Below are 21,453 nucleotides of genomic sequence, written 5' to 3' on the forward strand. Positions count from 1 at the left end.
GTAAGATAGCAAAAACCGTGCGCAAATGTTTCGGCTTCCACTTTCAAAACTTTCCATTGCCAACCAATTGTGCATGCGTCTTCTGTTATTAAGCAGCTTTAAAATTGCATGATGGCAGGCTCCAGTCTGGCAAGAAAATCCAGATTTTCCCAGTTTTAAAAATGTCAATTCATCCAAATAATAACTTTGCTACCACACAATGCGACACACGTCTGCTACCAGCTCCATGATATCTGCCTATCAAGGTTGACAGTGAATGAGCAAAATAAATAGTAATCTGGTTTGACATTTTGGTACTCTAGTTTTACATATTTTCATCATGCTGGTTTATCCCATTTATGTCTCGGGTTGATGGAAAGCCCGCCAATGTAGAGTAAACGTCTGTTGTTAACACTATATATACCTCATGAATTGACCACTGAATTAGAGAGTTCTTTGCCCCAGGTTACCGCAAGACCTCCTGCCAGACGGCTGCAGCATCCATTCATATCCTGAGTGCCGAACCGGAGCGGAGCTAAGCCCAGCTGATATTTGTTTTCTTTCCAACTTAAGTCTCGTAGTCACAGCTTCTCCAATGTGAACAGGTATGGTGTGTGCCGAATCCCAAGATACTCTAGAGCATGGGTACTCACAAACTTTCTCTCGGGGGCCAAATTTACAGTTTGGTTTGTGTCCGAGGGCCGCACCGGTGGGGGTGGGGTCAGTGGGGGTGGGGGTGGGGCTAAAGCAACAAAGAAATCGTTGACCATGAGGTTGATCACAGATCCCTGCAGTGGACGCCTTTGTCCACTGAGCCACCAGACCCGGCATACACACATCTCTCTTTCTCTCTTTCTGTCTCCCTCCCTCTCTCTAGCTCTCTCTCCCTCCCTCTCTCTCTGTCTCCCTCTGTCTCACTCACTCTGACTGTCTCACTCACTCTCTCTGTCTCACTCCCTCCCTCTCTCTCTCTCTCTCTCTCTCTCCCCCCCTCTGTCTCCCGCTTTCTCTGTCTCCCGCTTTCTCTGTCTCCCGCTTTCTCTGTCTCCCGCTTTCTCTGTCTCCCGCTTTCTCTGTCTCCCGCTTTCTCTGTCTCCCGCTTTCTCTGTCTCCCGCTTTCTCTGTCTCCCGCTTTCTCTGTCTCCCGCTTTCTCTGTCTCCCGCTTTCTCTGTCTCCCGCTTTCTCTGTCTCCCGCTTTCTCTGTCTCCCGCTTTCTCTGTCTCCCGCTTTCTCTGTCTCCCGCTTTCTCTGTCTCCCGCTTTCTCTGTCTCCCGCTTTCTCTGTCTCCCTCTGTCTCTGTCTCCCTCTGTCTCTGTCTCTGTCTCCCTCTGTCTCTGTCTCCCTCTGTCTCTGTCTCCCTCTGTCTCTCACTCCCTCTCCCTCCCTTTCACTCCCTCTCACTCCCTCTCACTCCCTTTCCCTCCCTCTCCGTCTCACTCCCTTTCCCTCCCTCCCTCTCACTCTCTCCCTCTCCCTCCCTCTCACTCTCTCCCTCTCCCTCCCTCTCTGTCTCACTCCCTTTCCCTCCCTCTCATGCCCTCCCTCGTTCTCATTCACTCCCTCTCTGTCTCCCTCCCTCTCCCTCCCTCTCCCTCCCTCTCTGTCTCCCTCTCACTCCCTCTCTGTCTCCCTCTCACTCCCTCTCTGTCTCCCTCCCTCTCACTCCCTCCCTCTCACTCCCTCTCTGTCTCACTCCCTCCCTCTCCGGCTCCCTCCTTTCCCTCCCTCTCACTCCCTCTGTCACCCTCTGTCATCTCACCCTGCGCACACACACACACACACACACAGCCGCACCCGTGCACTTCATAGGTCTTTAAAGGACCATTTGCATGTTAATGAGGCTTTGTTGTATTTCACCTCTTCTTAGGCCCCTGCAGCTTTACTCTGGCTATTGCTAGGATCGCCGGGCCCCCACAGAGCAGCAGAGTCTCTCAGAGTCGCGCTGCTGCAGACAATCTTTAAGAAAATTGTAAAACACTGGTACAATGTCAGCAAGGTCCGCAGGGCGCCAAGGAAGGCTTGCCGGGCCGCTGGCTGCTCTAGAGGCACGTTAGCTACTCCAAACTCTTGTAGTGTAGCACATAGAAGTAGTCTTCCAGTTGCTAAGCTCCTAGGAACATTCCATTCTTGTAACAAATGTTCATATTATTTTTGCTGCTAGTAACATACATTAGTGCTGTACTAATTATTTTCTATGTGGTTATTATTACTCATGTTCTAAGCAACTAGGCGGTAGAAATAAACACTTTCAAACCTATTTAAGGCATCATTAGGATGGCGGGCGGACTTTGTCTGCCCGCCATCCTGAAGGAAAATGGGACTGCCCACCATATGTGCGGGGGACCCGTGGGGGAGATTAGGATGCGCCCGCCACACTGGCGGGCGCATCACTCATTTTTACCATTGCGGCGGGCGGTGCTTTCAGCAGCACCCGCCGCAATGGTAAAAATGCATGTTGTGCATTTGCATGCACAATGTGGAAGGCACCGCACGGTACCTTCTGCATTGTGCATGCAAATACAGGGGGGTACCATAGGTACCCCCCATGTGCACCCCCCAACTACCTGGGGGCCAGCAACGGGCCCCCAATAGCAAAAACTGCATGCCTTTCCGTGGCGGCAACGCGCCGCCACAGAAAGGCACATCCCTGCATGTTTCGTAATATGGATGGCAGTGTCTAACCGACACCGCCACCATATGAAAACCATTTCCGCCCAGTCGACTTGTGGACTAATATGGCCAGGGGGAAATGGGTGGTGGGCGGAGAAGGATGTAGGGTGGATCGCCACCGCCCGCATGGCGGTGGCGATCCGCCATCCTAATGGACCCCTAAGTGTCTTTTCTCATTACAGTGAGATTCTAAAGAAAGAAATGTGGTTTGAATTACCACTGCGTCCCTGACCCCTTCAAAGAACTGTTGGTATCCCAGAAAGCATTGATACCACACCAGCAGGTATGCCCAGGGGGGTTGTGTGGTGGTACAATAACTTTTAACTCTGTTTAAGCGATAGAGCACTGAACTCAGTCCCAGCACCCGTGGGTGGGAAGGCCAAAGCCTAGTGAGCTAGGCCAGCGCCCTAGTTTATGCAACAAAACAATATTGTTTACATGTTTATTGGGTTATCATAAACAATATCTTTAATCCAAAAGCAGACAAACAGTTATCATATGTTTCACTTTGCTTTACATAAGACTATGTCTTCAAGACCATAATTAATACACAAAGAAAACATTTTATTAACAAAGGTCAATTATCACCCAAAACTACTACTACTACTACTATGGTGATTTGTATAGCGCACGGCTTCCCCAGCGAAGGGGCGTCCCGGCGCTGCGGAAGGACAGAATACAGTATACAGTGAGGTGGAGACGCTAAGGAAGAAGCTATTGTTGAAAGAGGTGTGTTTTGACAGCCTTTCTGAAGGCTAGGAGATCTTGTATCTCACGGATAGCTTCGGGAAGACTGTTCCATAACTTGGCCGCTAGGAAGCTAAAAGAGCGGCCGCCCATTCTGGCCAGTCTGAATCGGGGAATGATCGCAAGGTGCTGCCCCTCTGACCGGAGCGATCTCCTAGGGATGTACTCTGACAGAAGTGGGCGAAGCATTGGGGGGGAGGAGGTTTTAAGAATTTTGAAAGCGAGGCACAATGCTTTGAACTGGACCCTTTTTCCGACCGGGAGCCAGTGCAATTTCTTCAGTGTTCCAGATACCGAGGAATGGCGCGGGAGACCAACCAGAGCCCTGGCAGCCGCATTCTGAACTCTTTGCAATCTAGTAATTTCAGCTAGATTAGCCCCCAATAGAAGGGAGCTGGCATAGTCCAGTCTGGAAAGGATGGTCGCCTGGACGATTAGTTGGCGAGTGCGGCAGTCAAAGAACTTCAGAATGGGCCTCATGTTACGCAGGACGCCAAAGCATGTGGCGGCAACTTTTTTTGTGTGGTGCGTGAACTTTAGAGCAGAATCCACCCAAACTCCCAGGTTTTTGACACATTCCTTAGGCGTAGGGGATGGGCCTAGCGCATCTGGCCACCAGTTGTCACCCCAGGACGAAGTGTTTTTGCCCAGGAGGAGAATCTCAGTTTTCCCGGCGTTTAATTGAAGAAAATTCGCCGTCATCCAGTTGGTGATGTCAGTGAGTGTCTGTTTAAAGTGTTGTGCTTCCAGACCACTGATGTCAATAAGTGACACCACCAACTGGGTGTCGTCTGCATAAGATACCAGGGCAAGTCCATTTCTTCTAGCCACCTCTGCCAGGGGGCGGACATATACATTGAACAGGGTAGGGCTCAGGGAAGAGCCTTGCGGCACTCCCTGTCCAATGTTATGTTCCTCAGAGATGTGTGGAGGGGTAGAGACTCTAAAAGACCTATTGAAAAGGAAGTCTCTAAACCATCCCAGAGCTAACCCTGTGATACCAATTTCCTCCAATCTCGTCAAGAGGACCTCGTGTGACACCGTATCGAAGGCAGCACTAAGGTCCAACAGGACCAGTGCTGCCGTGCCTCCGGTGTCCAGGATGGTACGGAGGTCCTCTGAAACACTGAGCAAGGCGGTTTCGGTGCTATGACCAGCTCTAAACCCGTGTTGAGAGTCATCCAAGATGTTATTGGTGAGGAGGAAATCTGTCAGAATGTTATTGACGTGTGCCTCGATAATTTTGGCAGGCCAGGGAAGCAGGGAGATAGGTCTGAAGTTCTCAGGAAGCGAGGGGTCTAGAGTGGGTTTTTTTAGAATGGGAGAAACCCAGGCCTGCTTCCACTTGGAGGGAACTTTAGCGGTCGAGAGGGACCGGTTGATGATATCTCGGATGTGCTCAGTGATAGATTCATGGACTTCACAGAAGGTAACCGGTTTAAGGGGATCTGCCGGAGAGCCCGATTTAATCTATTTGCAGATTTTTTGGAAACTCTCTCGCTCAAGCGCGGGTAGGGAGGAGAGAGAGGGCCTAGTAGGATCAAAAATGGCCAATGGCTGCGGGCCTTTAGGAAAGGTGTCGTAGATTTTCATAATCTTGTTGGTGAAGAAGTTGGCCATATTATTACAGAGGTCAGGGGAGGTGATAGTGGTGTTGACAGTTTTCTTTGCGGTAAGATCTTTCAAAATTTTGAATACAGCTTTCGAGTACATGAAAATAATTTAAGATATCAAAACAATTGTAAATAAGAATGACATCTCAAAAATATAGTGTAAAGTCACAATAAATTTCCACAAGATTATTTTGCTCACTTAAGTGATATTCTTTTACGCCTTTCCACATTTAATTTAATAATTTTCTTAGTAAAATATGACACCAAAAGTTATTTTACAGTATTTGTCTCTGTTAAATATATAGCCTTTCATATTTAATATTACACCATAAAGCAGTTGACTTAAACACTAATGTTCGAGGCATGTGTGCTGTAGATAAGTCCGCTATCTAGTGTTGGGCTCAGATGAATATAAGTTGTTTTTGTTCCAAGAAGTTTTCTTCAGCTTTTTAACTCCTCCTCTTGGTGATACTGCGCATGGTCATCGACGCCATCTTCAGAATGTTTTTTTTCCGCTGGCGGGTTGAGATGTAAAATCTCGCAATCCAGTTCGAGTCGACTTCCGGCTCCCTTCGGTCCGTTATATCTATGGCAGGGGTCTCCAACCTTTTCTGTAGTGAGAGCTAATTCTGCTCAAGGAAAGTCCTGCTGAGCTACTACCATATTTTATCACTATCAAATGCTGATGATATGTACTAACATTACACTTTGACCACCCTAAGCACAATTATCATTAGTAACCACCAAAAAATTCCAGATTAAGTTATCAGCAGAATGCTAGGAAAACGTTTATCAATATTAAATGCTTGTAATCAAGTAAAATTCAAATCGTCACACACAGTGCCACAAACGGTATTACCATAGTAGTAAGTCTCCCTAACTCAGATTTAAAGTGGATAAACATGTTTCATGTGGCAGACCCGTAGGCCAAAGCTGCAGCTTCCACATGCCTCAACATCCTCCACATACTCAGCAAGACCTTCAAATGGACCCACCCCCCGAATCAAGGAAGACCGTCACCCATGCACTCATCACCAGCAGGCTGCTCTATGGGAACGCCCTTCATGCCGCAATCAACAAATCTCTACTCTACAAACTTCAGACTGTCCAGAACGCCGCAGCCAGACTCATCCTCAGCATCCCTCGACAAGACCACATTATCCAGCATAAACGAGTACTCCACTTGCTCCTTGTCGAAAGACTGGACCAAGGAAACGCCCTCTAAGCCCCAATCAGCAAGTCTCTGCTCCTCAAACTCTAAACCATACAGAACACAGCAGCCAGACTCATCCTCGGCATCCCTCGACACAAACACAACACACAGCACCTGCGTAACCTCCCCTGGCTCCCACATCAAGAAAAGAATAACTTTCAAGATACTCACCCACACCTACTAATGCCTCCACAACACTGGACCCCAATATCTCAACGACATAATCTACTTCCACGTACCCAAAAGAACCTCCGATCCGCAGACCTCGCCCTCACCGACCCCCCCGTGAATTCGCAGAGCAAGAACAGGGTGAAGAACCTTCTCCTACATTACTGCCAAGACCTAGAACGAGCTGCCGATCAACATCAGACGTGCCCCCACCCTGCACATCTTCAGGAAGACCCTCAAGACGTGCCTCTTCGACTGACCGGAGCTGCTCCCTTCCTCCCCCAGCACCTTGACTCTCACGGGTGGGTAGCACGTTTAAACTTCCCTGATTGATTGATAGAAGTATCTTGGGCCACGCCAGTGACGGTCAGGTGACTGCACAGTGGTGACGGAGCTGGTGTCACTCCTACTCGTTGAAATGTCACTCATAATTACCCTGAAAATATGAAAATGTCACACATAGCAATCTGAAACCTTGGTAGCTATGTCTAATTTGGGCCTAAAATCAGAGTTGTTTGAGGATATAAAACTGTATTAAATATAAGGAATAACCCAAAAACACAGGAAGAAAAAAATCTGTTCTTTTAATTTTCGCTTTGACATAAGACTTATGCCACACTTGGCCTCTCCTCTCTGTACAGGAATCTTTAGGATCACTGTATCTAAGAGGGTCTGCTCTGTGCAGAATGGTCAGGTACTACTCAGCACACAGCAGATGTCTAAGCAAAGTCATGTGCGAAGTTCTAATTCTTCCCCATAGTTTGGAAGAATTAGACAGGTTTGAGTGACACTTCAGCACGACTTCCAAATGTGGGAGTGCCACAAGCACCCAGGGTTACTTGTATGTCAATGCTGCAAGGGGTTGCTGCACTCTCTCATCAACGGTGTGTTGATGATGATTATGCTATGAAGTGAAGCCTGCAGGATGGATTCCAAGAGACTCTTGAAACCATTCTGCTCTAGTTGTCACTTCAGCAGGAAGGGGAGAACAAGATGAGCGAGCGGAAAAAGCAAGAGGAGGCCAGAGAAGAGAAATAAGAGTGATACAGAGAGAAAAACACAAAGGGTGGAGTAAAGTAATTAATAGATATCGGCCAAAATATGAAAGAAAGAAATTTGTAGGGGAGGGAACAAGAGTTCTAAAAGATGGCCAGGAAAAGAAATGTAATAAACATTATTTATAAATTGCCAAAGGTTGAATTATATGTTCTGAGCAAAAAGTTTGATTTAAGTGTGATGTGAATGTGAGTCTTGAAGAGTTATAGCTGTAAGGTGCTGTTTAGTGGTACCAATATTTGAGCCAACGTTAGAGCTATGGATCTGGGATTTAATCCCAATCACAGAACGGTGTAAATGAACTAAATGGAGGGACCAATGTATTTTCCTGTGGGTTACCAATTTCAGCTCTAGTGAGATAGTCAAGAGGTCCCAGGTTCCAACCGCCCTCCTTAATAAGTGGGTTTATGCACATACGGCACAGATCTGTGTTACCTATGTAGCACACATACCAATCCCAATAAGTGCTGTTGGGAATGGCCCTTTCTAGTGTTCTTTCCCTCAACAGTTCTTCTGCTTTTTCCCCTCCTGGTTTTCCGCTGATCTATGTGCTAGCCTAAAGACTTTGATCTCATTTTACACTGCATTGAGTGTCAATATGATGTGCTTGTCATATACATACTGGTGATTAGTGTATATATGATTGGCTAAATTGAGTTTTCTGTAAGTTTATTGTCTAGAGGTAAGACATATACCTAGGGCATGTAACTCAACACCTCCGACGACGGCCTGCAGAACTGGTTGTGCCAACCACGGAGGTAGTTCTTTAAATGTGCCACAGATTTGCCATGACGGGGCCTGTGTATGCAGGTTACTGTTACTAGGCTTGGCATTTAAGAAGCTACTTGACAAGGTTCTGCATTTCTCTTGCTATATCTGAGTACTCCCTGGGGACTAGGTGCGATGTTGGTAAGAGGTAGGGCAGGTGCGTGTGTGCTCTACATACACTGGTTGTGAATGGGACCGAGTGGTGTGTTCGGTACGGTAGGGCCTGCTTCTTCTATTGGATTGGCATTAGGGACCTGTGGAAAGGCTATTGTGCTGGATTTTCTGCATGCAAAAGAGTGTCAGTATAGTGTTTGATATTGATGAGTTCGTATTAGCGGACCTGCTCCGGTGGTGTTAGTGAATTTGACATTGTGACCATTTTGACAAAAACACTTTGAGAAAGTGGGAATGTTTGTATTCATGGCTCTGTATGCCTATCCGCCTGTCTCCAGTTCACAGCTGGCTGCTGGGGGTTGACGATGTAGCTGATCAGACACTTCTTGATGGTTTTCTCTAGGACTTTGGCCATGTATGATAGGAGGGTGATTAGTCAGTAGTTGGTGAGTTTGGTGAGGTCCTCAGAGGGTTTCCTCTGCAGGGCTGTGACAGCTGCCTGCCTCCAGGTTTCTGGGAAGAGGACCGCATTGATGGAGTCATCCAGGGTGGGAGTGAGAACTTCACTGATGGTGGTTAGACCTTTGTTGAAAGTGTGGTGGGGGCATGGGTCTAGGGGGCCCCGGAGCTGAGGGTCTTCATGGTTGCAGCAGTGTCTTTTGTGGTGATGGTATATGGCCGGGATACCCGTCACCCCCTCCCAACACAATCCCCAAGGATGGGAAGACGGACACAGTTCTTGACTTTCGGAAGGCGGGAGGGAGTTACCCTCCCGGCCGTATTTATTAAAATATGAAACAAAATTAAAACATTAAAATAACAGTTTCATATCATGTACAATTTCATTTTCACATTACGATGTTTATTGGCTAACCTTAACACAGCTCTAATACAAAGGTTCTCCTAGCCGATTCTAAACATCCTGCAAATGCTTATACTCAAAATTAAATTGTACATCCTAACATTACGGGCCAACGGCAAGGTCGTAACCGGTGTCAGATCCCTAATACCAGAGCTCCCCCCCCCCTTATTTGTGAGGGGCCGGCGCACAGAGGACTGTACCTCTGTGCCAACTTCCAATTTCCCTTGTCTTAACGGGGGCCCCATATTTACTCGACGCCATCTTAGTGGTCGTCCGAGGACTCGTGTGAGGTGTCTAGAAGGTAGCGTAGACCCCCCTCCCACCCCACACTGCTTACCACATCCGCCGTCGCGGATGTCCTGCCCCTGGGAAATTCCCAGGAGGGGCCCGTAGCCCCTTCTCCCCAGGGAGGGGCCTATGACCGCCTTCCCTTTCGGCGGCCCCATCCTTAGAGGGGTACCGCCTCCCCGTGTGGGGGCCAATGGCCGCCTCCCCCCGGACGCTCCCATCCATAATGGGTGGCGCCCCACCTCTAGGGATCTTCCAATTACTGCTCACCGATCATGACCTTACCGCCACAGGCCGGATAGTTGACCGGCTATCCGGACCCCCCACAAACTCCTACTAAAGGTCATGGCTACACAAACTCTTTAAACAAGCTATGAAGTCTCCTATGAGTAAGACATTCCCCTCCCGGGACAAATGGACCCCATCTTCAAGATACATATGGTCCCCCCGAATACATCCATGTGGAATACAATGCAACTGGCCTGAACGAAACAACCTACTAAGTTTGTTATTAACTTTCTTTACAGACTGATTCAAAGCTGACACCGAGAGGGCCCCCCGCCACACCCTTCTAGGAATCATGTGTGACCATGCAATCGTGCACCCCGGAACCCTTCTCGCCAACCAACTCACTGTGGATAAAATTAACTCGAGAAGTACTCGTCGACCAATGGTTACCAAATCATTGCCCCCAAGAAGAAGTACTCGTCGACCAATGGTTACCAAATCATTGCCCCCAAGATGTACTATGATTACAGACGCCGGTGACCTCGTCCGCCCTAGCAGTCCCTCCATAAAAGTTTGAAACTGGTCAATACAGAGTCCGCCCCTTCCGTGGAAGGTCACCCTGCACCCGTATTCCCCAGCCACGTGAATCATGTCACCTGCTTTGAATACGTCCGCGGCTCGCCTCACGTATGAGTGGCCAACGACCCACACCACTCTTCCCTCAGCCGGTGATCTTTGACCGCTGGTCCCCAGGTGTCGGGTCAACTGCACAGTCCGCCCCGCAAAGCCTGCTCGCGAAACTGTAAACCAAACAGAAAACAAGAAGCGTGAGTGCATGACATTAGCTTCACAACATGTGCAACCGCACATACCTTTTATAACAATTCGAGGACCAACGCCCCAACTGTTTCATCTTTTCAACACTCAGACCCCTGGCTGTAGCCTCTGTAGCAGCCCCTATCCGGAAGGAATGGGTCCCAAAATCGCTCGGGTTCAAGCCCGCTGCTGCGATTGCCATTGTTAACACCCGCTGGAACTGAAACCTAGTCAGTGGGGTGGCGTCGGTGTGCCTCAGCAAGCTTTCCCCCATGATGCCGCCCTCTGCGCTAAATACTCCTCCACACATTTTACCGGGCACATGGGAGACCCTGGAATCCGCTGGACTACCACACAGTCCCCGATCGCTCCCTGATCGGTCTTGGACCTGGCTATTGAGGCTACCATCGTCTCACCCTTAATTTGAATGTGTTCTCGACACAGACCTCCCCCCGGATCCTGCTTATTCCTCGCTACCAGTTCGCTCACTCGCATAGCCCCATGGAATGCTAATGCAAAAGCGGCCCGGAACAGCACTGTCTCTGATTGAGATGAACATGTCGCAGGGAGTACGGACATTAACAGGGACAACCTTTCTAGACCTATCGGGTGCCTCTCATCCACTCTACGACCCTCAAGGCGTTGCCACCCACGCAGAGCCTTCCTTACGAGAAAGGACGATGTGGGGTCCCGGATGCCATGAGCCTGCGCCATGAAGGCAATGGCGGCCCTGTGCCTATTGGCTGTTGCCAATGTTCGGCCTGCCTGATGTAGTGATACCAGAAATTTCAGGACATACTCCTCCTGCCCCCAATGCTCCCCCCTAGCTGAACCCAAAAATTCCCAATAGGAACGGAACGCCCCTTCATATGCCTTCCTTGTCCTGGGTGCTAGACTCTCTCCCACGAGGTTTTGTAATCCGGGGCACCGAGAGACCAGAGAGCTTCGGGAAATGGTGCCGCCACCAAGTCCGCTGAGGGCAGAAAACCCCGGAAGGCCTGCATGTGGGAACGAGAGAGTGCATCAGCCGCCTGGTTCAGTGCCCCAGGCACGTGTCTTGCCCTAAAGTGGACGTTTAGTCTCATACATAGCAGGACAATTTCTTTCAGCAATCTCAAAATCCATTTGCAGCGTGCTGCCTGATTATTGATACATTCAACAACTGTCATATTATCAGACCAGAACACCACAGTGCGATCACGAAACCCTTCTGGCCATGTTTTCAAGGCCACCAGAATGGGGAACAGCTCAAGAAACCCAATGTTACCTGTGAGCCCACTTTCGTGCCACCACGCCGGCCATGTTCGTGCCGAGTATTGATTACCAAAGATGGCGCCAAAGCCCACACTCCCCACCGAGTCGGTCCACAACCCCAGCTCCTCGGAGGAAGCTGGCGGTTTGTTCCACACGACGCGACCGTTGAAATCCAGCCATATGCATATATCCTGGCGAACCTCTGCTGACAGTCGTGTGCGGTGGTGCCCTTCTTTGAGGCCAACCATGGCTTGTGCGATAGAGCGGGAAAAGGGGCGAGCCATCGGTATCACTCTAAGGGCAAAGTTAAGCTGACCCACAGCCTGCTGCAACTGATGGAGAGTTACTTTTTTCTCGCTGAGGCACATTTTAAGTGAAGCTATAAATTTCATTACCTTCTCTTTGGGCAAACGGAAGCACCCCTCTACCGAATCGAGCTCAATTCCCAGAAACTCGAGTGAAGTAGATGGCCCTACCGTTTTGCCTGGTGCCAGTGGCACGCCAAAACGTTTCATGAGACTACAAAATTCCCTCAAAGCCTGTGCACATTCCGTGTCCCCAGCTGCCCCCAGGAACAGAAAATCATCAAGGTAATGCATAACCTGCGTAAAGCCCGTGGCTCTGGTGAACGCCCATTGCAAAAAAGTACTGAACTTCTCAAAATACGCACAAGAGATGGAGCAACCCATCGGCATACATTTATCCATGTAGTAGCGTCCTTGAAACACAAAACCTAAGAGATGCTGATCGTGTGGGTGTACCGGGAGCAACCGGAATGCTGACTCGATATCTGATTTAGCCATCAGCGCTCCGGGCCCCAGGCAATTCAACATGGCGACGGCCTCATCAAAGGATGCATACCGCACCGAACAAACTCGCATCGTTCACCGAAAGACCCTTAGGAGCGGACAAATTATGGATTAACCTGAACTCACCCGGGTCCTTCTTGGGGACTACTCCCAACGGTGAACAAACAAAGTTAACAACCGGCGGGTTTCCATATGGACCCGTAACCCGACCTCGGGCCACCTCCTTTGCAATCTTTGCCTGTACCACCGCCGTATTTTGTTGAACCGATAGTTGGTTCTTACACTGTGCTTCCCCCCGAAAATCCCCCGCCGGGATGCGGAAACCATATGAGAAACCGTCTCGCAACACCCCGACAGAGACATGATCAGGGTATTCGTTCAGCCAAGGGATCATTGCCATGATATCAACGGGAGTAGGTAACGGGGCCCCTCGGTCGACGTTAGACCTGTTTGGCCCCTCCTCTACCTCCTGTATCACCATTCTTGGCTCTGCACGAACTCTCGGGGTGTGAGGACTGTCCGCACCCTGCACACTCATGCCTGAACTTGCATGTCCCTTGTGGCCTAGTGCACTTGCCCCTGTTAAAGCTCCAACAGACCCCTTTTCTACCCGAGTTCCCATTATTCTTTGTGTGCTGATCACTGTTGGCGCCTGCCCGAAAGGGCGCCGCCATATAATGGCGGGAAGGCTCCGCCCCATTCCCACCGAAAGAAGACGACTTCGTCGTGTTCGGCATAACCTGCTTCTGCCAAGAAATGGAGTCGAAACAATCCCATGTCAGGGATGAGTTGTGCTCCTTGGCCTTACGAAATTTGTCATCATAACCCATCCATTGATTGCCTTCATACGTTTCATAAAATTCCATTATATGTGTCTGGTAACAAGCTAATTCCGACAATACTTCAGGCCTACGTTCCCCCATGATTGCAGTGAACATTCCAAACGCTCTGGCCCAATTCGCGATCGTTTCATCTACCCTGAAACCCGCCATTTTTGCACGCCATACAATCGGATGCAACAACTTCTTCTGATTTTTAACGTGCTCTATCTCATAGTGATCGGTCAATAGCGAAAACATGTTCACATATTTATCCGCCCAAATCCTTTCTTTCACATCCATCGGGATATGTTGAACCACCTTTTCCCTCCTTGAGGGTAACGATCCCTCCCCCGCCATTGGCAACGGCTGCTTACCCGAACCAGTAGCTGGATCTGTTGTTGCTGCCTTTCCCACGCTCGACGCCGGTTGTTCCGAGGGATTCTGCGGGGAAACAAGAGGACAAGGTGCCTTCGCAGCATCTCTCGATTGCCGAAACTGCTTCATTATTAACCTGGCCTCCTCGGCCGTGTCTCCCGGTGCCACAGCACCCTCGTTGCTCTTGCCTAACCACGCCGCCAACTGGGCGGCCAGCTCGGGAGGCATATCCCCCTCGTTAACGGGTGTAACTACCACAGGGATCGGCTGTCCCTCGTTCGGGCTCGGAACTGGGGCCTCCACTGGACTGACCGGGCTCGCTGGAGGTGACTCGGGAACTGGGGCCTCCCCCCCTGCCGCCCTATTCCTGGCCCGTTTACCTCTCCCGGCAGGGACTACTCCCGGCAATGCTGGCCCGATGACTTTCTTCGGTCTCCTTGTACCATTCATTGCCGCCATCTGCTTCTTCATGTTCGCCATGTCTTTCACCAGCATGCGAAGCATTTGTTCGGTCCCCACCTTCTTTCCGACCTTCTTGCCAGGCATCGTTCACGGCTATTCGACTCGAGGTCCTGGATCCAAAGCTTCGGAATCACTGAAAGGAGAAACACAAAAATTACAAGTTCTCAAAATTGGCTCCTTGTTCCGTCTTGGGCTCACGTGCAACGAGGAGGTGCAGCTTCCAAGCACAGGAACAAGAGGATGCTTCCTTAGATTGTTGCTCTTTTATTCTTCCTCGGGAGGGAGTGTACCCTCCTCCGATCCGCCTACGGGCCATGGCCAACGGTGTAGGTGTCTAGGACAACCCCTCTTGGTCGGGAAAAGGCGCGCCCCGGCTACGCCGCTTCGGGCATACCAGCCGGGACACGCCCCCCGCCCAAAATGGTTTCCCGGGGGGGTCAGGGCACCCTACCATATGTTCGGGGGGACCGAGTGGTCGCCCCTTTCCATTCTACATGGTCAAGGTCCATTCTTTAGCTGAGATTGGAAGACTGGCTGCGAGGTTTCTGGAGTCAAGTTGAAGGTTGAAGTTGGCAATGTGGAAGTGATCTCCTTCCAAAAGAAGTTACAGAGATGGTTGCAATGGGTCCTGGAAGGGGAGATGTTGCTGGTGGTGGCTGCTGCACCCTGAATTCTCTGATTATGGAGAAGATTAATTGGTACTGTTGATGCTGGCTTCGATGCAGTTGGTGTGGGCTGTTCACTTGACATTTCATACATGCTGGTGGAAGCACGTCAGGGCAGAATAGAAGACGTAATTTTCTGCAGTGTCTTGGATCATTCTCCACTCGCCGTTCTGTGTGCCAGCTGGCTTGCTTTTTGTGATTTAGATTATTTTTTGCTGTGCTTAAGGGGGTCCAGAGTGTTGGTGTTGGTGGTGATCCATTCATTGAAGTTCTTGATATCTTCCGTTAGGCCTCTGGTATGCTTGAGGGGGGCCATGTGGTTGGTGCAGGTGGTGATCCATTCATTGACGTTCTTGATGACTTCCGTTAGGTTGCTGGAATGCTTGAGGGGGGCCTGGTTGTTGGTGCAGGTGGTGATCCATTCTTTGAAGTTCTTGATATCTTCCGTTAGGCTGCTGGAATGCTTGAGGGGGGCCTGGTTGTTGGTGCAGGTGGTGATCCATTCATTGAAGTTCTTGATGTCTTCCGTTAGGTTGCTGGTATGCTTGAGGGGGTCCAGGGTGTTGGTGGTGATCCATTCATTGAAGTTCTTGATATCTTCCGTTAGGCTCCTGGTATGGTTGAGGGGGACCAGGTTGATGGTACAGGTGGTGATCCATTCATTGAAGTTCTTGATGTCTTCCGTTAGGTTGCTGGAGGTGACCTGTGTTGAGGGCAGAAGCCCAGTCCTTCTCTGAGATGGTCTTCTAGCAGCGGTCGCCTGTCTAGAGGTGGTGGTTCTCCTGTGATTCAGGGTGGTGAGCTTGAAACTCAAAAGGGTGTTGTCAGTTCATGTGATAGGGGTTGATTTCTAGATTGATGCTGTTTAGTGTGGAAAAGTTAGGGTCCAGGAAGTGTTTGGCTGTGTGGGTGGGTCTGGTGATGTGCTGTGTAAGGTCGAGGTTCTCAAGGCATTTGAGGAGGGTATTTGAATTGGAGTCATTACGGTGCTCTAGGTGAAAGTTCAGGTCTCCATGGAGGTTGCAAATTTATAGAGTCAATGATAATCTCAAGTCTAGATTCATTCTGATTTCCATTCTTTCTTTTACACAGAACTATATCTCTATATTATCAAAGCCTTTTCTAATCTTTCTTCTACAATTTACTTTGGGACTGCTGGCTTCTTGTAATTCACTTTGTCGTCATCATGAAAAGACATGGGTCGGCTAGTTCCCTTTAATGCTACAAATACTTTGAGGACACTTTGCTGAATGCTTCCATTTCTGACCCAATGAGAGCCTCATTTAGTGTATGAACATCTGAGGGGAAAAATACATTTTGGGGGTCATTAGGATGACAGGCGGACTTTGTCCACCCGCCATCCTATCGGGAAACAGGACCACCCGCCATATAGGTGGGGGTCCCGTGGGGGCAATTAGGATGCGCCCGCCATAGTGGCGGGGGCATCCAGCATTCCTGACATTGTGGCAGGCGGTGCAGTCAGCACTGCCCGCCACAATGCCAGGAAGGCCTGTTGTGCACTCCCATGCACAACATGGCAGGCACCGCGTGGTGCCTGCCATGTTGTCTATGGAACTGCTGGGGGGTACCATAGGTACCCCCGATGTGCACGCCCCACCCCCCAGAATCCCTGGGGGCCCGCTACGGGCCCCTAATGTTAAAAACCGCCTGCCTTTCCGTGGCCACGGAAAGGCACATCCCCGCCTGCATACAAATATGGATGGCAGTGTCTACCAGACACTGCCACCATATAAACTGCTTTTCCGCCCTGTAGGCAATCTGGTGGATTGCCTATCGGCGGAAAACCGGCGGACGGTCTTCCTGTCTGCCGGGGTCCCCCCCGCCATGGTAATGTGGCAGGGGGAAATTAGAGGCGGGCAGTGGTTTTTGGCGGGCGGATCGCCACCGCCATACGGGCGTTGGCGATCCGCATGTTATCATAATGGGCCCCTTTGTGTTTTTCCTACACGGGGTTCGGTCTTTGTGAAGGTCACCTTCTTAAGCTAGCAACCGTTGTATCCTCTCTGGTTAATTACTTGATGTGTGGAATACACATACTATCCTGCGATCCCATACTCTTTACCAAGAGACTAAAAACAGCCAAAGTGTACCCCAGTCACACTGAGAGTGGATAGTTGTGTGTGTGTGTAAATGTGTGTAAATGTGTTTGTATTTATATAGCGCCTTCTACCCAGAGGTCTCGTAGCGCTGTATTCATACCGCTGTGGAACCCTTCCTGGCTTTCCTGTGAGATGTCCACTCCTGGGCACCCCCAAGGTGAAGCCAGGCATTTAAGCGCTGCTGGCGCCGTTGTGGAGATTAAGCAAGCTATTGCCCAGAGTCACAGAGTGGGACCCATGATTAGACTAGGCACCGAGGGGAGAATTATCAGGTCCAGGGAGATTGAGTCCAAGAGCTGCCGAGGCGGAAATTGAACCCTGGTCCCGGGCCAGACCTCTGCATCAGGGTCTGCCGCTCTAACCATTGAGCCACGCTTCTCCACGCTGTTCCCCTTCTGACAATGCTATGATGCGACTGGCTGTGATGGCACCAGATTATTCGTCAGGGTATCACTTTGTTCACTTGCACCCCTAAGGGGAATACTGCTGGATGAGGGTGGGGAGGGCAGGTGTGTGTGTATGTGCGTGTGTCTGGCTGGATGGTTGCTGTTACATGCTGGCTGTCCTGTGTCCCTAATGTGTCTGACATCCTGACAATTTCTATTGCTTTGGCTCCCCATAGCTGATACTGGAAAGGTGGAGGTGGGAGGAGGGGGGTCTTGGCATCCCCTTCCGTTGTAGAATCAGTTTTCCTCTGAGCTCAGTGACATCCAGCTTTTTCTGACAACTTGAGCTCTGTGACTTTATCAGTCAAACGCCAACTAAGAAGAAGGTGACCTAGAGCTGCTCTGACTCACATGATCTTTGAACTGCTTTGGCAGGAACGGACCAACACCTGACTGGAAGAAAGCTCTGGAAGATCCGCAGGAGGCACCTTCTGTCTGGAAGTGGCTTCAAACCGGTGAGCCACCACAAACCACAGGCTCCTTCCAGCCCAGTTGGCATCAGAGCAACAACAAGCATCATCCAGGGCAGTGATGCTGTAGAAACACATTTTCTGTCTGTTGTTCTGTGACCACAGGTGTCATGTAATGATGTCTTGTAAAGCGCCTGAATCACCCCGCATGGGGTATCTCCGCGCTGTAGACCGCTGGGGAACCCGTCCTGGCTTTCCCTGTGAGATGGTCCCTACTGGGTATCTCCAAGGTGAAACCAGGCATCCCCGGCGTATGTGGGGGGCCATTGTGGAGATGAGGCAAGCTATTGCCCAGAGTTGCCGAGTGTGATCCCTGGTTAGAGTAGGCACCGAGGCGAGAATTGTCAAGTCCGCTGACCCTGGCCCACGACCCTGCCGCATCGGTAATTGAACCCTGGTCCCGGGCCGTCCTCTGCTTCCGGGTCTGCCGCCTCTAACCAGTGAGCCACACCACTCCACTGGCACTAGGGAACCAACTCCACTCCACTGGCACTAGGGAACCAAGAACAGACTAATAGATCTGAAACAGACAGACAAAGCACAAGCCATCAGGGCTGCATGGTAGCAGAAAAATCAATGACACAGCTCTCCTGAAACAATTATGACTTTACAGTGGGACGGAATGAGTTGAGGGGCCAAGGATAGCTCAATTTGTATATGCTGTCTACATTCACCGAAGTTTGAAGTGTGGCTTGGTTACACCTTGCGCAAACCAATATATTATGTAGCAATATGATCACGTTTCATAAGCAAATGCTCCAGGGAACAAAAAGGCAACGGCCACCCACGTCCCAAAGAAATCCTTTTTTTAGAGGAGCACAGTGGATAGACTATAAACAAAATATTTGGTGATGTCAACTACACCAACTCATCATTGAGAATCATTGCTTCAAACCTCTGCATTTGTGATAAAGAAAACAAGAAAATAAAGGAGATATTATTCTGAACCTTCAAATTTGGGTGTTTAATTGGAATGATTAACTGATATGATCAAACTTGATTGCTAACTAGTTCTTTTTGCTCTGAGGCAATATTTTGTTTACATTCACCGAAGGTCCCCCCATTCACAACTAGCCCTCTGGAAGGAAAGTATATGATGCAGGACCCGGGCGCTGGATCACAGAAGCGACATAGGAGTGTGGGGCACCAACACTTCAGCCAACAAGGTTGGTATACCTTTGCACTCTGCAAAAGACCTGATGAGAATTTTAAAATTGATCAGTTTTTTGCCTGTAAGCCATTGAAGAAGGATGATATTTCGGTCGCTAACTCTAGCAATATTGGTATATCGTGACTAGACTGTGGACTTCCCAATTCAGTTTCCTGCAAGCCGTGGTAGAAAATAAAGGCTCTTACCCACTACACTCATTTAGGGTTGTGGAGCCATAGCAATATCATATCGTGATCCACGGTTGTAAAATGCAGGAAGAGCAAACCTTTTGATTTTAAAAATGGAAAGTTCATGTGGTGACCTGTGGTCCAACTTCCCAGCTGATGTAGTTCCACAAACTACAAGAGCATCTGAATACATTTAGCAGTCATCAGTACATGAATCACAGATCCTCCGATGACTGATGGAATTGTCAGAATCCTGTTCCAGTGTAAGGAAAAGCTGTGTGTCATCGGCATTGGCTTACACTTTGTTAGACTTGGCCCTTTTTCCCTGAAATATTTCGCTTTTCAGCCCCCCCATTAGACGATATCTCCTCCTTGGTAGAGGAATGTACAGGCCATGTGTGGTGTGAGATGCCATAATACATGCTGCGCAATAGCGTGCGCAAATTGGCTTTCACTATTTAAACATGTTACTTTTAAAATGGACGCCATTTCTGTGTGCCTGCCTGCCTATGCTGGGGTTACCAGTCTAGTTGTTGTTTCCCAGCAACCCCAGCTTTTGGAGGGACGCCTGGGACCCTGGGTGCTCCACACCTCCCCCTAAACTAGTTGGGACCAGTTCCCCAGGGAACCTTCCAGAAGCTTCTGGCACTGTCTGGTAGGTGGAGTGAGGGGCGTATAAATAGCACAGCTGGGATGCCATGTGCTCAGACTGAGCGTGGACTTGAATGAGAGGGGACCTACTGCCAGGAGGTACCGCCGCATGGGCCTGTGTGCTGGCCCCTGTGCCCAACTGTACCCCTCAGCTGTCCACAGGGCTAGTGAGAGCCCCGCTGCCAGCCCAATTAGAAACACAGCGGGTGCCCACCCCGCATGCCGGCGCCTTGAGAATTGGAAAGACTGGAGCCTACCCCGTGTGGGTGCTGTATTCAAATACGGGAGCCTATCCCGTATTGTCCGCAGCGCCAGGCCGCCGCACGGAGGAGTCCCCGATCACCTCCGCAGCCCAGAAGGTGCGAGGGGAGCTGCATGGGCTACGCCGCATCGAGGAAGGAAGGGGCGCCAATGAAGATCCCCGCCGCGGGCCCTGAGGCCTAGGGAGGGCCGCCGTGGTAGCAGTGGAGGCCGCACTGGGCCGGTGGCGTGAAGAGGAGCGTTTCCAGGCAACCGGGGCACCGGCCGTGTGCCCAGGAAGCCGCGCTCTGATTGGCTTCCGGGCCCATGATCCGACCGTGAGCCCGGAGCCGTCTAGGCCTAGGAGGACGGGAGCCTACCCAGCCTCCCCAAATGGGGAAACCAAAGTCCCGGGTGCCAGGAGGGGGCCCGTGTGAAGCCAAGTGAGATGGGGGCTCCCGGTGGGAAGAGAGGAGCCCCGTGTGTCACCTGGATCGACCGGAGCCTCGTAGGCCCCGGGTGGAAGTTCCTCCGCAACAGCGAGGAGCAGAGTTATCCAGAGGAGCCCGGTGAGTGGCACTCGGTCGTCCTGTGGTTGGGGAGTGTGTCGGGGCACATTGCCGGTGCTCGTCCCCTCAGTTGGTCCCTTTGAGGGGACCCCAGTGCCCGTGCTGATGTGTGCATCACAGCTGCACCGCGATGGTGGGCGTCTGCAACAGGGTGGCCAGGGCAACAGACAGCACCAGCTGCGCCGCAGAAGCGGGCAGCTCTCACAAGGGCAGAATATTGTTTGCTGGGCATTAGTTCCCGACTTCTGAGCCCCAGAGGATGTAAATGTAAATGTAGGCGTATTTATAAAGCGCACCGTTACCCTGGAATCTAGTGTGTCCTGGCGCTGTATTCATACCGCCAGGGAACTCATCCTGGCTTTTCCAGGATGAGTTCCCTGTCCACTCCTGGGCATCCCCGGGGTGCAGCCAGGCATCCCTAGCGCTGTAGGGGGCCGTTGTGGAGACTAAGCAAGCTATTGCCCAGAGTTGCAGCGTGGGGCCCATGATTAGAATAGGCACCTGGCGAGAATATCAGGTCAGAGGAATTTATGAGCCCGAGACCCGCCGAGGCAGGAATCGAACCCTGGTCCCGGGCCTGAGCTCTGCATCAAGGTCTGCCGCTCTAACCATTTGAGCCACACTTCTCCACTAGAGGAGGAGGAGGGGGCTCCCACTTACCAGTGATGTTTTGGGGGCTCCAACGGACCCGGGGCTGACTTATTTCTGAC

At 50.5% G+C, this 21,453-nt stretch overlaps 1 protein-coding gene across 1 annotated transcript in view; it reads left to right on the forward strand.

The window, feature by feature from the left end:
- The window catches only part of LOC147736793 (uncharacterized), a 172,482-nt gene that overhangs the window by 10,650 nt on the left and 140,379 nt on the right, over positions 1–21,453 (forward strand). The window contains exon 2 of the mRNA XM_086953496.1: positions 445–584. The gene's annotated coding sequence lies outside the window, so the exon portion shown is untranslated. The remainder of the gene's footprint in view (positions 1–444; positions 585–21,453) is intronic.

This window comes from Lissotriton vulgaris, chromosome 1_2 (genome assembly GCF_964263255.1).
Source record: "Lissotriton vulgaris chromosome 1_2, aLisVul1.2, whole genome shotgun sequence".
Classification (NCBI taxonomy): Eukaryota; Metazoa; Chordata; class Amphibia; order Caudata; family Salamandridae; genus Lissotriton; species Lissotriton vulgaris.